This window comes from Capra hircus, chromosome 3 (assembly GCF_001704415.2).
Source record: "Capra hircus breed San Clemente chromosome 3, ASM170441v1, whole genome shotgun sequence".
NCBI lineage: Eukaryota > Metazoa > Chordata > Mammalia > Artiodactyla > Bovidae > Capra > Capra hircus.
In genome coordinates this window covers 34,195,818-34,214,778 of record NC_030810.1, presented here as the reverse complement: position 1 = coordinate 34,214,778, position 18,961 = coordinate 34,195,818, and the positions used below count along the sequence as shown (strand labels likewise).

Genomic DNA, 18,961 nt, shown 5'->3' with positions numbered 1-18,961 from the left:
GAAGGGGACAACAGAGGATGAGATGGCTGGATGGCATCACTGACGCTATGGACATGGGTTTGGGTGGACTCCAGGAGTTGGTGATGGACAGGGAGGCCTGGCGTCCTGCGGTTCACGGGGTCGCAAGGAGTTGGACATGACTGAGCAACTGAACTGAACTGAACTGAGAATCGCTCAGTGAGTAGGTGGAGCAGATGTGATTTTGTACCAGACTCTGACTCCAAAGCACAGCACTCCCCCACCACCACCTGACTCCTCCACAAATATCTGACCACAAGCAGCAGCAGTCTGAATGAACACCGCCATGTCCCAGCATCTTCCATCTGCCTCTCCAGATTCACTCTCTTTTGGTGTGGATCACACCAAAAGGCTCTCTGCCCTCTGGCCTGGGTTTGGCCAATGTGGGGGTGAGGGAGGGGCCACTGAGGGGTATCAGCAGGCAAGAGGGAAGTGTGGCCTGGACATGGCTCTCTACCAAAGGTCACACTGCTGAACCTCTCCATACATAATCTCTCAGGGAGCTGGTGACACACCCGCCCCTTGCCCTTGACACAAGCTCCACATTTGGTAGCCTGGGGCTCTTGCACACTATCCTTGTGGTTACCCCACACTTGCCCACTCTTCTCAAACTACCTCACTGGAGTATGCCACCAGCTTCTTGCAGGGACTCTGGCTGATGCTCTGACAAAACAGAATGGACACAGGTGTCCCAGAGGGGACTGGCTGAATACCAGTGGAACTTTCTCCCTGCTTCTCACTCTTCTCATAACAGCAGATTCTGGAAAGGGAAGACAAAGAAAAGCTATGAACATGTGGAGATGGAGGTTAAGTATTCTATCCATCTCATTCCTCAGAATCCTGCCTGATCTGTATACCCTGAATGGATGTAAGATGTTGCCAGGTAACTAGAATCTGGATGAAGCAGTATTTGTGGTGAAGATCTAGGACTTAAGCTTTAGGATGCCAGGTTGCTATTAATCAACTTCTGCTTTCCACCCCTACCCTCTGTTCTCTTCCTGGTCTTTCAAAAGCTGAACTTTCTGCACCAGCAGAATAGATCAAATTAACTTCAGCATAGGAAGGTTAAGCGCTGTTGACACCAAGTTCCAATTCCCCTTTACTAGTAAGAACAAGTGTCAATATAGTCATATTTGAAGAAAAATTCAAACACGTTTGGATAGAGTTATCTTTACAATTTTTGTCTTTCCAATGGATTTTTGTAAGGGATACATACTAAAGGATCAAGAAATTTCTGGAGAGAGAAAAACATCAGGAAGTGACCTGGGACAACCCTTAAACTGATCTTGGCTTTATGACTTTACCTTGAAACCCAAAAGTAAAACTCTTGCCAAAAAAATGCCCATAAGTATAAATGGAAACCTTTTTATATTTTTCCCCCCATAAACTAAGTTTGCTAGATCTCAATAAAATTATCAGCTTTTTCTTAAAGATGAAAAAAGATGAGAGAATGCTTGTTTGTGCTGTTCAATCAATAGGCATAACTGACGGTGTTGTTAATGTAGCAACTCTAGTCACCTTTTAAGGCTGGCTTCTTCTTTATTTGCTAAATAAACCTTGCTCAGCTCTTTCTCCCTACTTTCTCATCCTCATTTTCTCTCCTCAAATGAACACAATCATATAATCAGTTACTTAGGCCCACTGATTTTAAGTCCTATATACACTGACTGTGTCCCTTTCACTCTGTCACTAAGGAGTTCATGCTGTCTTGATAGCTCAGTTGGACAGAGCAAGGCTTCTCAGTCTTGTCACTGCTGCCATTTGGGGCTGGATAGTTCTTTGTTGTGGGAGGCTGTCTTGTTAGTAGAGGATGTTTAGCAGTACCTCTAGCCTCTATTACTAAGATGCCCACAGCACACTCCCTCCTCATATCTACAGACTTTGCCAAGTGTCCCCGGAGAAGCAAAATTACCTGGGTTAAGAACCACTGAATTGGGTAACAGGCTCCTATTAGGTCCACCTGCATCTGCTCTTCTCCCTTCAGAATTTATCCACTTATAAGGGACAGCCATGTCATTCCTCTGCTTAAACCATCCCCTGACTACTGCCCCCTTACTCTACACTGAAATCTAAACTCTTCAGAAAAAATATAAAAAGACACCCTGATTGGGCCCCCACTGGCTTCTCTACAAGCCCCTACAAGCTCTGTGTACTGTGGGTGGACAGGCGTTATGCCAGTTTTCCATTATCCCACGTAGTTTTCAAATCTCCAGGCATTTCCTCTTACTGCCGCTTCCTCCTTCCTTCTATCCACAGTGAACTGTCCCCTTTTCTCACTTCCCACTTGGAGAAATTTTCAACTGCTTTCTGCAATAGAGGTTGCAAACTCAAGCGTATTCAAGGTCAGGTTTGTTGTAGTTCAGCGGCTAAGTCTGTCCGATTCTTTGCAACTCCATGGACTGCAGCACACCAGGCTCCTCTGTCCTCCACTGTCTCCCACGGTTTCCTCAAATTCATGTCCATTGAGTCAGTGATGCTATCTAGCCATCTCATCCTCTGCCATCCCCTTCTCCTTCTGCCTTCAATCTTTCCCAGGATCAGGGTCTTTTCCAATGAGCTGGCTCTTTGCATCAGATGGCCAAAGTACTGGAGCTTCAGCTTCAGTAACAGTCCTTCCAATGAATATTTGATTTCCTTTAGGACTGACTGGTCAGGATGGTTAACATAAATGAGTAAAGCTGAGAGGACTGTGGAACTGTCGCCCACACATAAAGGCAGCCCCTGTCCCTCAGTTTCTCCAGCTCTAGGACACTGTTTCATGCAGAGAACGGCCCAGCATTGCCAAATGTGGGAAGCTGAAGGATTTTTATATTGGGGTACCTAAATTTTTTTTAATAAATGAACAAACATGGAGTGGCTGAAACAAGACACATCTACAGGCAAAACCTGTTGACCATCACTTGCCATTTACACTCTCAGGATCTCTAAGCATTTATCACTACACTCAGAGTGTTTACATTCCTGTTTCCTCTATAAGCATGACACTATCTTAAGGCCATAGGGTCAGGTCCCTGTTTCATTTATTTATTTGTCTGTTTTAATTCACATATCATTTTTCTTCTTTCTCCCACCTACTCGTTCACTCATCCATCCAACTCACCAGTAGATAGAATCACATTTCTATAAGCACTCTGCTAAGAAGGCAAAAACAAAGAGACGTGATCCCTGGTCTCAAAGTGTTCCTAGGCCAGTGAATAGAGACACAGACAAATGATTATAATACACACACTCATGAGAATATTATGAAGGAATCACATACTCAAAGTACAACTCTCAGACAACAGAAAAAGCACTGAACTATCCCTGGTTGAGTCAAGCTGGCTTCAGATAAGATTTGAGCCAAAGGCAGAAATATGCCCCTTGGTAAGTGAGTGTTCCAGGCCACACGAACAGTCTATGCTGTGGTGTGTACTTAGGAGAAAGATGGCATATTTGAGGAACTACAGTAATGCAGTTCTAATTTGAAACAGGGAATAAAATGAGTGAAAGTTCACAGTATATCACTCTTAAACAGGCAGTATTCAGTGCAATTCTTGGCACCTAGAGGATACTCAAAAACTGTCTGTTTAATTCATTCATTCATTCAAAAACTGGGCAGGAAGGAATGCTGATCAAGCACAGCTTGACAATAATTAAGCAGTCCCTTAGACATGAGAGATATGCTGCGGGAATACATAATAGGAGTTGATAGAGGAAATGTTACCTGATCTAATATAAGAACTATTCAATTGATACAGTAATAACAGTAATAAGTGACATTTATTAAGCGTTTACTATAGTCCAAGTACTTAACTAAGTGCTACACCAGCATTATCTAATTCAATGGATATCATTACAAACAAAGCTAGTGGAGGTGATGGAATTCCAGGTGAGCTATTTCAAATCCTGAAAGATGATGTTGTGAAAGTGCTGCACTCAATATGCCAGCAAATTTGGAAAACTCAGCAGTGGCCACAGGACCGGAAAAGGTCAGTTTTCAATCCAATCCCAAAGAAAGGCAATGCCAAAGAATGCTCAAACTACCACACAATTGCACTCATCTCACATGCTAGTAAAGTAATGCTGAAAATTCTCCAAGCCAGGCTTCAGCAATACGTGAACCATGAAGTTCCAGATGTTCAAGCTGGTTTTAGAAAAGGCAGAGGAACCAGACATCAAATTGCCAACATCCGCTGGATAATCGAAAAAGCAAGAGAGTTCCAGAAAAACATCTATTTCTGCTTTATTGACTATGCCAAAGCCTTTGACTGTGTGGACCACAACAAACTGTGGAAAATTCTGAGAGGGATGGGAATACCAGACTACCTGACCTGCCTCTTGAGAAACCTGTATGTCAGGAAGCAACAGTTAGAACTGGACATGGAACAACAGACTGGTTCCAAATAGGAAAAGGAGTATGTCAAGGCTGTATATTGTCACCCTGCTTATTTAACTTCTATGCAGAGTACATCATGAGAAACGCTGGGCTGGAAGAAGCACAAGCTGGAATCAAGATTGCCAGGAGAAATATCAACAACCTCAGATATGCAGATGACACCACCCTTATGGCAGAAAGTGAAGAGGAACTAAAAAGCCTCTTGATGAACGTGAAAGAGGAGAGTGAAAAAGTTGGCTTAAAGCTCAACATTCAAAAAACAAAGATCATGGCATCCGGTCCCATCACTTCATGGGAAATAGATGGGGAAACAGTGGAAACAGTGTCAGACTTTATTTTTTGGGGCTCCAAAATCACTGCAGATGGTGACTGCAGCCATGAAATTAAAAGATGCTTACTCCTTGGAAGAAAAGTTATGACCAACCTAGATAGCATATTCAAAAGCAGAGACATTACTTTGCCAACAAAGGTCCGTCTAGTCAAGGCTATGGTTTTTCCAGTAGTCATGCATGGATGTGAGAGTTGGACTGTGAAGAAAGCTGAGCACCAAAAATTGATGCTTTTGAACCATGGTGTTGGAGAAGACTCTTGAGAGTCCCTTGGACTGCAAGGAGATCCAACCAGTCCATTCTAAAGGAGAACAGTCCTGGGTATTCTTTGGAAGGAATGATGCTAAAGCTGAAACTCTAGTACTTTGGCCACCTCATGCGAAGAGCTGACTCATTGGAAAAGACTCTGATGCTGGGAGGGATTGGGGGCAGGAGGAAAAGGGGACAACAGAGGGTGAGATGGCGGGATGGCATCACTAACTCAATGGACGTGAGTCTGAGTGAACTCCGGGAGTTGGTGACGGACAGGGAGGCCTGGCATGCTGCAGGTCATGGGGTCGCAAAGGGTTGGACAGGACTGAGCGACTGAACTGAACTGAACTGAACTGAAGGATCCTATGCAGTATCATTAGTCCCACTTTACAGACTAAAAATAGGTTCAGAGAAAGGAGTTGGGGCTCAAACCCAGGAATGTCTGAATCCAAAGTTCAACCTCTTATTCAACAGTTTTTCGGGGTTTTTTTAATGGAAAAAATCCCTGAGGACTTTTTGCAAAGGCTTTTGGTTGTGTTTGAACCCAGAGCATCAGAGTACCAAGGAATAAGCTTGCTCTTTTTGTGGGTGACTAAAATTTGTCCAAAATAAAAGCTACTTTCTAAAGTAAGCAGAGAACTGACCACCAACTGGGAATTGCCACATCAGCATAATGCTGTTGCCAGCAGCTCTCAATTAAAAACAAAATAAAACTGTCTAGAAAATGCCATGGAGGGGGAGGCAGGGGGAATCTCCTTCCAGAGCTAGCCCAGGCCAGGCCTGTCTGCTGGGGACAGCTGTGTGAAGCTATCAGAAGACCCAGATGACCTACAGAGAACCCATCCAATATTGAGACTCCGAGATAGTAGGCAACAGGTTCCCTGTTATAGGGGGCAAATTTTTGTTTACTTTCAGACACCTGAACTCCCTTTTATGTCAAATTTTGTAAATGACATTAAAGTGTCTTCACTGTGAACACTGAAATTTCATAATTTGTAATGAACTTCCCTGCGATTCAGCCGATTTCAGTTCAGTTCAGTCATTCAGTCATTTCCTACTGTTTCCAACCCCATGGACTGCAGCACACCGGGCTTCCCTGTCCATCACCAACTCCCAGAGCTTGTTCAAACTTATGTCCATCGAGTTGGTGATGCCATCCAACCATCTCATCCTCTGAAGCTCCAATACTTTGGCCACCTGATGTGAAGAACTGACTCACTGCAAAAGACCCTGATGCTGGGAAACACTGAAGGCAGGAGAAGGGGATGACAGTTGATTTCATGGATAAAGCAAATGTACCTAAAACAAGGAGCTAAAATCCGCAAGGGAAAGATGTGCTTTCAAACACCCATTGAGTACTTATCAAGCACCATTTTATATAAAGATGATATTGTAACCGAGGGGAAAAAAAATTACATATAGGTAGCAACTTACTAGAAGTGGTCTGCTATAAGCAAATCTAGGTAAATTCTAGTTGATTACTTCCACTTCTTATCCATGTGTCATGTATTTTCTATTTTTAAAATATTTTCTTTCTTCTCATTCTTATTGAGGAATAATTAACAAATATAATTGTGTATATATTAAAGTATACAACATGATTTGACATACATATATACACTGTGCAATGATGATCAAGATCATACACTTGTTACTTGCATCCCCTGTAATATAGATGAACAGTTCATTATTTTATGCTGATAAAGAATATACATTCTGCAATTAACATCACCTGGGTTCAAACTGACACTTTGCCACTTGCTACTATGTGATTTGGACAAATGACAAGTTTTCTCCAAGTCTCAGTTTTCATCATCTATAAAATGGGTGTAATGATGGAAACTTAGATATATTCCTTCCAAAGCTACCTGAATGACCAAATTAATGTTGCAGAAGAAAGGGAAAGAAGAAGGCACATTGAAAAACATTTAGAAAGTAACACAGACAAGTCACAGAGATGGACTTCTGAATACGACATTTGTCAGAAAGGCAGGCATCAAGAATGAAGTCAGGTTTCAGCCTGGATCCCTCAGGAAAGATAGTGAATCACTTGGATGAAGCAAGCAGATAAGAGGCAGGTTGGTGAGGAATGTGAATCTGGGACCTTCTGGTGGAGACAACAGTGGAAAGTTACCTATGTCCTGTGGCCACTTCTATTTTGAAGAAGAGTTCTGGAAATACAGATTTGGAAGTCACGAGCTCATAAACTAACAAGAAAACCAAGCCATGTACACTGAGTTACCCCAGAAAGAATATTTCAGCAGAAGTTGCAAACCAGTGGCCCATGGACCACATCTGGAACACAGACATGTTTTGTTTGGCCTCACAGAGTTCTAAAAAAAGCTTCAGCCAACATACAAAAATCTTAAGATTGCAACTCTTTCAAAAATTGGATTTCTGGTTTGTCTTGAAAAACTAAAAGACTTTGAAATACGGAGCCAGCATCCCCTCTCGAGATCATTTCAGGAAGCCCCCCTGAGACCAGGCTCACGTGACACAGTTAGTTCACTCTAGTTGTCCCCACTCACAAGGTGTGGACGTGTACACTTATCTCAGCCTGTGTTTCTCTTATGCTATCTTCTGGGATTCCACAGAAACGTGAGTTTGCTTCTTTTGTGGTACAGTTCCTGGCAGAAAAGAAAGAGAAACGAACCAAGGTCAGGAGCCTCTGAAAACTCACATAAAGAGACTCCAGAAGAGGAACCTGTGAATGGGACACAGATAGAAGTGTCAAAAAGGTGTAAGCATGCGAATTATCATCAAGGTCAAGGGAACAGAAGGGTCACTGATTCATTCTTGATCACTCTTTGCCTGAAACTCCCCTCCCCCACACCAGCAAGTCTTTTCAGCATCAGCTTCATATAGATCCCCACTCTAAACACTTTCCATCATCTTTATGACTGTGGTCCAAAGCACAGTCATTTCTCACTTGGATTACTCAACTGCTGCTTGCCTGTTTCTACTCTTATCTCCCTCCAATCCTTGCTCCACACAGCAGCTAGAAACAGCTCCTTAAAATGTAAATCGGATCATGTCACTGTCCTGCCGAAACTATGCAGTGGCCTAGAATCTGCTGATTCCAAGGCTGGACAAGGCAAATACCAAGTGACATCCTATGGCACCTGGAAGTAAACACGCCCTCAGGAAAAAAAAAAAAAATGGGGCACAGAAGGACACAGAAGCCGACATGAAGGGGTTCCCAATGGTTAAGTCAAAGACTGTTTAGGCAACAAAATAATGATAATAATGGATTATAACCAACAGAATAAAATAAGAATTCAGAAGCACATATTGATAATAATAAATAAATATTTGAAAGAATAAACAAGAAGAGACAAGGGGAAAGTCACTAACAGGAGAGTTCCAGTTAATAAATACAGAAGAAATGATAAACACAGAAAAACACTACCTGACAAAACCAAAGGAATAACTGTCTCAAGCAAGAATAAATAATGAATGCTAAAATCACTGGGCAAAGATGCTACAGGAAGCATGATATGTACATAGTCTCAAAGGATCTCCCCACAAGGTAATATTAATTACAAAGGAAGAAGTAGTAAGTTTATACTGGAAAACCTGGGAGACACAGTCTTAACCAAGAGACATTACAAGCTGACCTCACCAGTGACGGGGCCAATCGACATCACATGTCTCCTGATATCATGTACTATTAAAGAGCACATCATTTCTCTGGTTTTCCTGCCAAAAACGCATAATGTAAATGGAATCCTGAGGAAACATCAGATAAGTGGAGGGACACAACACAAAATAACTGGCTGGATGCTTTAAAAGGTCACGGTCATAAAGAACAAGGCTGAAGAACAGTTCCAGATTAAAGCGGACAAAGAATATGTCACAATTAAATGCACTGTAATTCCAGATTATGTTCTGGACCAGAAGAAAGAGACATCAGTAGAACAATAGGAAAGAGTATAATAAGTTCTATACATCCGATAATAGCACTGTATGAATGTCAATTACCTGGTTTTGACCATTGTACAGTGAACATGGAAGATGTCAGTGGGAGAGAGAGGAGAAAAATGTGATGGGCAGAGATACACAGAAGGTTCCAATAGTACCTGAAAGTGATGGGTCATTTTTCAGTAGGTAACAGGTATATGGATGTCCACTACAATATTCTTTATTCCTTATATACGCATTATATTATCCTGTGTGTATAAACATGTCATGATTTTTTAAAGAGGAGAAAAATTTTAAATACAAAGTATAACAAATGTTGCTGTGTCCTTTTAGATTCTGTTGTCTAAGCCTCAGAGCCTAAGCTCTGTTTTCTCTTTAAAAAAAAAAAAAAAAGGATAAAGTATTAGAAAGCTATAAAACACATTTGTGCTCCTAATACTTTCTCCTTTCTGCAATCTAATGGTCTATAAGACAACTGAAAAGGGACATGTCACTTCTTCACTATGTGAATCACTGTTTTATAAGCCCTGGCCTGTACTACTATAAGTCATCTTATGTATCACATGAGGTCCCCACATGTGTTCCCAGGGATGTGTGTCCATACGCTGAGTAGAAGTAGAATATTGCTGGTGTAAGAAATAGTTTTGATGTAGGTTCAAACCCCACTACTCCACTTTCCAGTAGTGTGAGGTGTAGCAGGGAAGTGACTTCACTTCCCTGAGTATTTCCAAATCTGTAAATGAGAGAAAACTCTGAAGTTGTTATATGGCTGAACTGAAACAATAAATGATAAATAAAAACCCAAGTAACTGTGCCTGGTATATAAACATAGACATTCACATGTGAGCAATACTCATCATTACTGTCTTTCCTTCATTTCCAACTGAGACTAAGAAAGCAAGCCTACCTCTGCCATAAATCCCAAGAAATAAAATGATATTGCAATAGAGCATGACACACCACGTCTGCACCGATGCCCACATATCTACCACTTCTGAGTATCTTCACCCCAATATTGGGGCATCGTCCTAACATGAGGATCTGGTATAGTGGGCATGGCAAAGTTTCTGCAGCCACAGCTGGACTCCAGAGTCACCTCCTTATCCCATGTGACCTTGGACAAATGACTGAACCCTCAAAGCTTTAGAGATTTCCTATTTAAAATGGGGAAACCACCACCCTCTCACAGGATTTCTATCAAAATGTACCCTGCATCAATGTATAAAAACAGTGCCTGATGCATCTATTAAATCCCAAATTCTAATTTATCTCTCCCTAGATATATATTACTATATGTAAAATAGAGAAAAAAACAAGGACCCACAAGCACAAGGAACAAGATCCAACATCTTGTAACAAGCTATAATGGAAAGAACCTGAAAAAGAATATATTCAGTTCAGTTCAGTGCAGTTCAGTCGCTCAGTCGTGTCCGACTCTGCAACCCCATGAATCACAGCACGCCAGGCCTCGCTGTCCATCACCAACTTCTGGAGTTCACTCAGACTCATATCCATCGAGTCAGTGATGCCATCCAGCCATCTCATCCTCTGTTGTCCCCTTCTCCTCCTGCCCCCAATCCATAAGAATATATACTAAGCTATTAAAAAAAAAAGAGTGAAATAATGTCATTTGTAGCAACATGGATGGACCTAAGATCATACTAAGCAAAGGAAGTCAGAAGAGAAAGACAAAAACCATATGGTATCACTTAAATGTGCAGTATAAAATACAACACAAGTGAACATATCTACAAAACAGAAACAGACCCACTGACATAAAGAACAGACTTATGGTTGCAAAGAAGGAGGGAAGGATTGGGACTTTGGGATTAGCGGATGCAAACAACTACACAGAAGATGGATAAACAACAAGGTCCAACTGTACAGCACTGGGAAGTATATTCAATATCCTGTGATAAACCATGACGGAAAAAAGTGTGGAAAACAATGAACAAATATATTTATCCATATAGCAGAACTGAACCTCTTTGCTGGATAGCAGAAATTAACACCATAAATCAACTATACCTCAATTTTAAAAATTAAAAGGAAAACATTAAAAAAAACCAGTTCCTGATGCATTTTAGATACTGCAAAGATCTGTCTCTCCCTTTGGAAGAATATCAAAAGAAACTAAGCTCCAAAGAAGGGCCATGGAAATCAAGGAAGGAAAAGTACTGGGGAAGAGAAAGACAATACACAAACTGGTTAATCCAGACCCACTCTAACCCTGGTTAGACCCTAAATTTCCTTCACCTCAAAGAGCTTCAGTTTCCCCCTTCTATAAAAGAAAACTGCTACCATCTCTTTCGTAAGTGAGGGTTGGTGGAGGTGATGAAGTATGTCCCCTGCGGCCATGGATCTGCTGGGAGATCAATACACACAGTTGGAGCTACAGGGAGCTAGTGGAGGTGATGGAGTTCCAGCTGAGCTGTTTCAAATCCTAAAAGATGATGCTGTAAAAATGCTGCACTCAGTATGCCAGCAAATTTGGAAAATTCAGCAGTGGCCACAGGACTAGAAAAAGTCAGTTTTCATTACAACCCCAAAAAAAGGCAATTTCAAAGAATGTTCAAACTAAGGTACAATTGCACTCATCTTATACACTAGCAAAGAATGCTCAAAATTCTCCAAGCAAGGCTTCAACAGTATGCAAACTGAGAACTTCTAGATGTTCAAGCTGGATTTAGAAAAGGCAGAGGAACCAGAGATCAAATTGCCAATATGCACTGGATCACAGAAAAAGCAAGAGAATTCCAGAAAAACATCTACTTTTGTTTCATTGACTAGGCCAAAGCCTTTGACTGTGTGGATCACAACAAACTGGAAAATTATTAAAGAGATGGGAATACCAGACCAACCTACCTGCCTTCTGAGAAATCTATATGCAGGTCAAGAAACAACAGTTAGAACCAGACATGGAACAACAGACTGGTTCCAAATTGGGAGAGGAGTATGTCAAGGCTGTATACTGTCACCCCTGCTTATTTAACTTCTATGGAGAGTACATCATGCAAAATGCCAGGCTGGATAATGCAAAAGCTGGAATCAAGATTGCCAGGAGAAATATCAATAGCCTCAGATATGCAAATGATACCACCTTTATGGCAGAAAGCAAAGAGGAACTAAAGAGCCTCTTGATGAAAGTGAATGAGGATGGAGAAAAGCTGGCTTAAAACTCAACAATCAAAAAACTAAGATCATGGCATCTGGTCCCATCACTTTATGCCAAATAGATGGGGAAACAGTGGAAACAGTGAGAGACTTTATTTTCTTGGTCTCCAAAATCACTGCAGATGGTGACTTCAGCCATGAAATTAAAAGACACCTGCTCCTTGGAAGAAAAGCTATGACCAACCTAGAGAGCATATTAAAAAGCAGAGACATCCCTTTCCCGAAAAAGGTCCATCTAGTCAAAGCTATGGTTTTTCCAATAGTCATGCATGGATGTGAGAGTTGAATGTTAAAGAAAGTTGAGCGCCAAGGAATTGATGCTTTTGAACTGTGGTGTTAAGAGAAGACTCTTGAGAGTCCCCTGGACCACAAGGATATCAAACCAATCAATTCTAATGGAAATCAATCCTGAATATTCATTGGAAGAACTGATGCTGAAGCTCTGACACTTTAGCCAACTGATGTGAAGAACTGACTCACTGGAAAAGACCCTGATGCTGGGAAAGATTGACAGAAGGAGAAGAAGGGTACGACAGAGGATAAGATGGCTGGATGGCATCACCGACTCGATGGACGTGAGTTTGAACAAGCTCTGAGAGATGGTGAAGGACAGGGAAGCCTGGCATGCTGCAGTCTGTGGGGTCACAGAGTCAGACACAACTGAGCAACTAAACTGAACTGGAGCTACAGGAAGCTGTATGGGGATTCCCCCAGCCTGTTTCAGCCTCTTGCTCCCTTTCTTGAGAGCCTGAACTATCATTTAGCATTCAAGGCTCAGGGTCTGGAAGTAGTTATCCCTTAAATCCTTCTCTGTCTAAACCATCCACAGCCCTGGCTCTTGGACCCTCACAGAGGAAATAGAAGTCCCCCCAAGGCCAAGAGAAGAATCACGGTACTTTCTAAAACCCACACCCCTACTCCCAAGCCACACCACAACTTCTGTCTGTGCTTTTTTGAACTCTACATTCTAAAACCTGTATTTAATCTTCCTAAGCAACCCAGAAAAAAAGTAGTCCTAATTCAGTATGTGTGTTAAGATTATAGAGACTTTCTAAAGGATGGACTTAAATGTCATACTCTTGACTTTGGAGGAAAATCTGAGGACAAAAGAGAGATTAGGAATTGTGGGATGGGGGAGGATGGAGATTTAAAAACAAAATTAGGTTAAGGTTACAAGGATAAAAGTTAAATAAGAAAACAAAAGCCTGGTTAAGGCTGCTGTGGTTAAAGTTACAAATAAAGTCAAACACTTCATAGATCTCTAGTTCGCGAACCCAAGAGAGCTCTGGGGCGGCTCTCATGAGCTTGAACAACAAGCTAATTTTCAAGCAGGAATCAAAGGGGTTGAGCCCCAGGACAAATAGGTTGAAAGCCCAAGCATAAGCCTGGGCTCAGAGAGTTAAAAGGAATGCAGACTGCCCCAAAACACACCAGCCGTTTGTTTTTTCTGCCACCTCTCCAACGGTCATGTCTGGAGTGTGGATAAACAGTGCTGGGGGAAAAAATTCTGTGAAGTACAGACTGTAAGAAAATAAAACACTAGAAGAGTGTTTCTTAAAGAGCTATATGTGTGCCTGCATATATATACAAACATAGTGAAAGAGAAAAAAGAATAAATATATACATATAAATATATATGCAAGTACGTGCATATGCCAAAATTAACCAAACTTCTGCATGTTTTCAGGTGTGAACAACAAAGGCTGTAACCAGCCTTTAAGAAGTTGTAGGTATTTTTAATAACAAAACCAAAGTGTTGTTTTACAAAGGTATTCCATAAATAGTGAAGGGTGTCTGAGCAACATTTCGGGTTTATTTAATAAGATTAAACTGTGTGCTTTTGGTTATTATTAATAGCATATTTTATTCTAGGTTGCTTAGAAATGTGTTTGGAAAGTCCCAGATAGAGGACTAAGAAAATGAGACAAGAAAGCTGCCTTTTATGGCTGCCCCACTAGGGGCCAGGAATTGTGCTCAGTACTGTTTGCCATACTGTCCTATTTCAACTACGTGACCACCTTAAACGGTAAATATAACCACTCAAACTACACAGTTCGCAAGCGGCAGAGCCATTCTTGCCCCAGAATCTAAGGCTTTTTCCATCATTATTCCACATTTCTTCCCAATGAAATACTCAAAGCCCGTAGCAGTCTTTCCAAGTATTGCTACAGGCAGAGTAATGTACCATATTCCCGGGACAAGAAAACTGCACAGGCAGGAGTGGAAGGTAAAAAGGCGACTTTTCTGTGGTATCTACTTTAGCAAAACTGAGACAAGAAATCTTTTGGTCCAAGAGGTAAAGCAAACAGATGAACAACTTACACATGGTAGCTGATAAATATTTAATGTCACTTGGTACAGTGGGTCTTCAAAAATGTCTTTCAGCTCTGAAGGCCCTTTCGTAAATCCACATTTCAGCAGTGTGGCCAAGGCTCAGAAAAAACACATTTTTAATAAGGACTGTGCCAACATGAAAGGTTGAAAATGGAATATAAGACCCACAGGGGACCACACACTCTAAGGGAGACAGGGTCCTAATGTGAAAAAGGGAATAAAAAGAGGCCAGAAACATATACACACACACACACATACATATACAAGAAAAATACATACATCTATATATATATTCTTGGAGAAGGGAATGGCAACCCACTCCAGTATTCTTGCCTGGAGAATCCCATGCACAGAGGAGCTTGGTGGGCTACAGTCCACGGGTTCGCAAAGAGTCGGACACGACTGAGCGACTTCACTCACTCAGTGGATGATCTAGTCAGGTTAAGGGGCATCATATTCCAGACAAACATGCTCAGGTCACAGGGCACTGACTACTCTCCAACCGCTGATGGCATCTCAGCCGCTTAACCTGTGCATGCAGAGTCCAGCATCACATACTCAGCACATACGGCCCTCAGGCTGAGGACTCTCTCCACTCCTTTCTCAGTCTCTCTCATACAGTGCTGGACCCTTGCTACTAGTCTCTCTCTCTCTTTTTTTGGTCTTATTTTGGTGCTTGAATCTGATGCTTTACCCAGGGGATAGGGAAGATTAGTGACAGCAGGAAGCTGCTCCCACTCCTGGGCCAAAAGGACAAAAGGAGGAGGTGTGGTTGCTGGGGTCACTCAGCAAAAGATGGAGCCTGCCCTGTGGGTGGGAGAGCCACAGGGGGGATGTGGCCACTGCCAGAAATGCTGTCCAAGGCAGAGAGTGAAGGACAATATATTCCAGCTTCCCTTTCTCCTATCCTCCCATCTCCCACTGGTGTCGAACTGTCAGAGGGCAGGGGTCAACCATCTGGAATGCAGAATAGAGCAGGATAGGACAACAAATAGATCTGGGCCAAAGGCCAACACCATTGATGAGTTAAGGTATGTCACAGACCACTGATGAGTTAAGATATGTCAAAGAACAGTGTGTCGTGTGATACTACAGTTGCTAAACACATGCACATACAATTTAAGCAAATATACACACACTGCGCACAACAGAGACTGAGGCATTGTGAGACAGAAGAGAAAACAAGAAGAGCAGAAAGATACACTGTCGGTTCTCATTATCCACCAAGGTTTAGGTTCATTCAGTTCAGTCGCTCAGTCATGTCCGACTCTTTGCGACCCCATGAATCGCAGCACACCAGGCCTCCCTGTCCATCACCATGTCCCGGAGTTCACTCAGACTCACGTCCATCGAGTCCGTGATGCCATCCAGCCATCTCATCCTGGGTCGTCCCCTTCTCCTCCTGCCCCCAATCCCTCCCAGCATCAGAGTCTTTTAGGTTCTACGAAGTCTCCACAAACATGGCTCCATCATTCCTAGGGGAAACACAGGGTTAGGTTCCTGCAACTCTCTGGTTCTGTTTTCACCAACTTATAAACACATAACCTTGTTTTTTGTGCTTCTGTTTGAAAGCACACCATTTAATATATGCTGTTGATTCATTAACAGTGAATGCAAGAGCCAATAGCACTTAACTCATGTCTGAACAAAGTTTATCTAACACAGTTTCTCTATAAGTCAGAGCAGAGCCTTCCTATACTTACAAATACAGAAAATACCAAGCCTAGGGGTCATTTAAACAGTAAAATTACCAATGAAAAGCACAAAAATAAGAAAAATAGGGTATTAATAGATCACAAAAGGACACATATAGAATGACAACAGAAACCAGAAGGCAGAGTGTCACCTAGCACAAACTCTGCTGGGAATACACACACAACTCAGAAAATTTTTGCTGCTCCATGCTTATCTGACAATGACCACAGAAGCACCACCAATATTAATTTGGGAGTTGCAAATAAATTTTCTTGAGTAGGTGAATTTTAAAATACAGAATTTGCAAACAATTAGAACAGAGCATATATCAAGATATTTAAAGAAAAAGAAGTTATCACTAGATGGTAGGAGATGAAATGTTTTTTATTTCATTATATAGCTTTACTTCTTTTTATTTTCAACTGTTGCCTAGTATGCATTAAGCTTGTAATTAGTAGTAGAGGGCAGAGGAGGAGAGAGATTCTAAATTTAAGAGTTCAAAAAGAAAGAAAAACTAGGAGTGAAAGTATTGAGAAGTAGAATCATTTAGTTGAGCAGGAGGTGATGCTAGATATGGCCCCAACAGCAGAATGGGTCATCCTCACTGCGTGATGTGAAGGGCTGTTCCAAGGTGCCCCTCCAAATCTCTACCACTCCTTCAGCAAACAGCCCAAGGGGTGAGGAGGATGGCTGCAAAGGCCAACCATGGGGCAGGCTGAGGGCAGGAGGGGCACATGAGCTGACTTCCTGAATGAATGGACAACATTCCCCAAACAACCTCACTGGGCTTCACAGACTCACACCCTCCTCATCCATCTTGAGCAAAATCTCCTTATGCTCAAGTTGACTCATGAGAAAATGTGAGCCTCTTTCAAATCAATTCAACAAATATGATTTGAGCCCCAACTATGTGAACTATGTACAAATTTCTGTACAAGGTGCCAGAAGAATTAAGCATCATTTTGCACGTTTTTATCTCTTTGTTTTGTGTGTTTGTCGTTCAGTTGGGTCCAACTCTTTGCAACCCCATGTACTGTAGTCTGCCAGGCTCCCCTGTCCATGGGATTTCCCAGGCAAGAATACTGGAATGGGTTGCCATTTCCTTCTCCAAGGGATCTTCCACACCCAGGGATGGAATCTGGGTCTCCTGCATTGTAGACAGACTCTTTACCATCTGAGCTACCACTTTTGTGTTTTACCTGTTTGCAAATAATATTCTACCTAATTTGAGAATAATCAAAAAGTTTGGATCCCTAACTTCATCATCTTATACTGGTAAACGGCTTATATTTGTAAAGCACTTTCTATTGCTAACACCCTTATATATACATTATCTCCTGGCTCTAAATGTCTGTGTTAGTGATTAGTGATCCCTCTGCCACTGTATGGATACCTCTACTATGACATTTTACATCATCTCAATTTATTCATTGGTTCGTTTTCCCTTTCAGTCTCTGAGCTAGCTTCTTGAGGACAGGCACTGCCCAAGTAAGCTTAGTAAGCGCTGCAGAGTTATTGCATTTAGCTTAAACCTCCACAACACTGAAGTGGGAATTAGATATTAATTTTTACAGGGACTTCCCTGGCAGTCCAGTGGTTAAGACTCTGCACTTTCAATGCAGAGGACATGGGGTTTGATCTCTTTTTGGGGAACTGATATCCTGAATGCTACATGATGCAGCCAAATAATTAAAACAAATGGAACATTCAGAATTACTGCCCACGTAGAGGCATTCTCATGGCAGCACACTAAGTGACAAAAAGACGAAAAAAAAAAAAAAAACCTAAAAAAAAAAAATATAGTTTCTACAGGTGAGGGAAGAGAATCAGAGAGGTGAAGTTATTTGTCCAAGAGCATGTTATAAAGTGCTGGCTCTGACCATAGGCCTAGTGTTCCTTCCCCGTATCACAGCAGCTGCCTCTCCCAGTGTTAGTCACCCAGTTGTGTCCAACTCTTTGTGACCCCATGGGCTGTAGCCCACCAGGCTCCTCTGTCCATAGAATTATCCAGGCAAGAACACTGGAGTAGGCATTCCCTTCTCCAGAGGATCTTCCTGACCTAGGAATCAAACTTGGGTCTCCTGCATTGCAGGCAGATTCTTTACCATCTGAGCCACCAGGGAAGCCCTGGGTGCATGTTATAAAAATGACACGAGTCCAGCCAAGTTCTAGAAGCAGAACTGTGCACATATCCACTGAAACATGCCTTTCTTTAACCTATAAAGCAAGAGAGGGAGAAAAGTCTGTACTCTGGTACTGCTTTCTATCTTTGTGTTCAAAAATATTTACCAGCAGTAAAGGACCCTTCTGGGTTGAGAATGGAGATTCAAATAACAAGTGTCTATTGAGCTTATTTTAGATGCATAAACCTACTCAAATGATTGAAAAATAAAATAAAAACCTTAAATTTATGAGATTCTTAAGCTTCAAACTAGGGATAAAACTAAGTTGCAGAACTGGAAAAGCATTAGCCTAGCAGAAAAGCATAGTAATTTAGCTCTCTGTTCATTCCTTATGCCATTAACGAGCAACTTTTAATCTTTAATCCTCCTTCACTAAGCTGCTTTTACTGTCCCATCTGCTCCTCTTACTCATGCCGTCAGGATCTTATAATTAAATTCTAATTAAAGTTTAAGGCATGTAATAAAGAAAACACTTGCGGAATGCCTTTGATTCAAGAGGCCAAAATAACATTTCAGCAGTTTGAAAAATGAATTATATCCTTTTGCTTAACAAGCATCTTTAAAATGGAATTAAAATGGGAAATTCCAATCTTCCATGATTTCACCAGCCACACATTATGTAAATATGGTCATCATCAAGGGTTACATTTAAGTCGGCTGAAAACATCATGAAGAGAACG

General features: G+C 41.7%; 1 protein-coding gene across 4 annotated transcripts in view; it reads right to left on the bottom strand.

Moving 5' to 3' along the window:
• The window catches only part of FGGY (FGGY carbohydrate kinase domain containing), a 502,898-nt gene that overhangs the window by 371,565 nt on the left and 112,372 nt on the right, over positions 1 to 18,961 (bottom strand). The window lies entirely within an intron of this gene.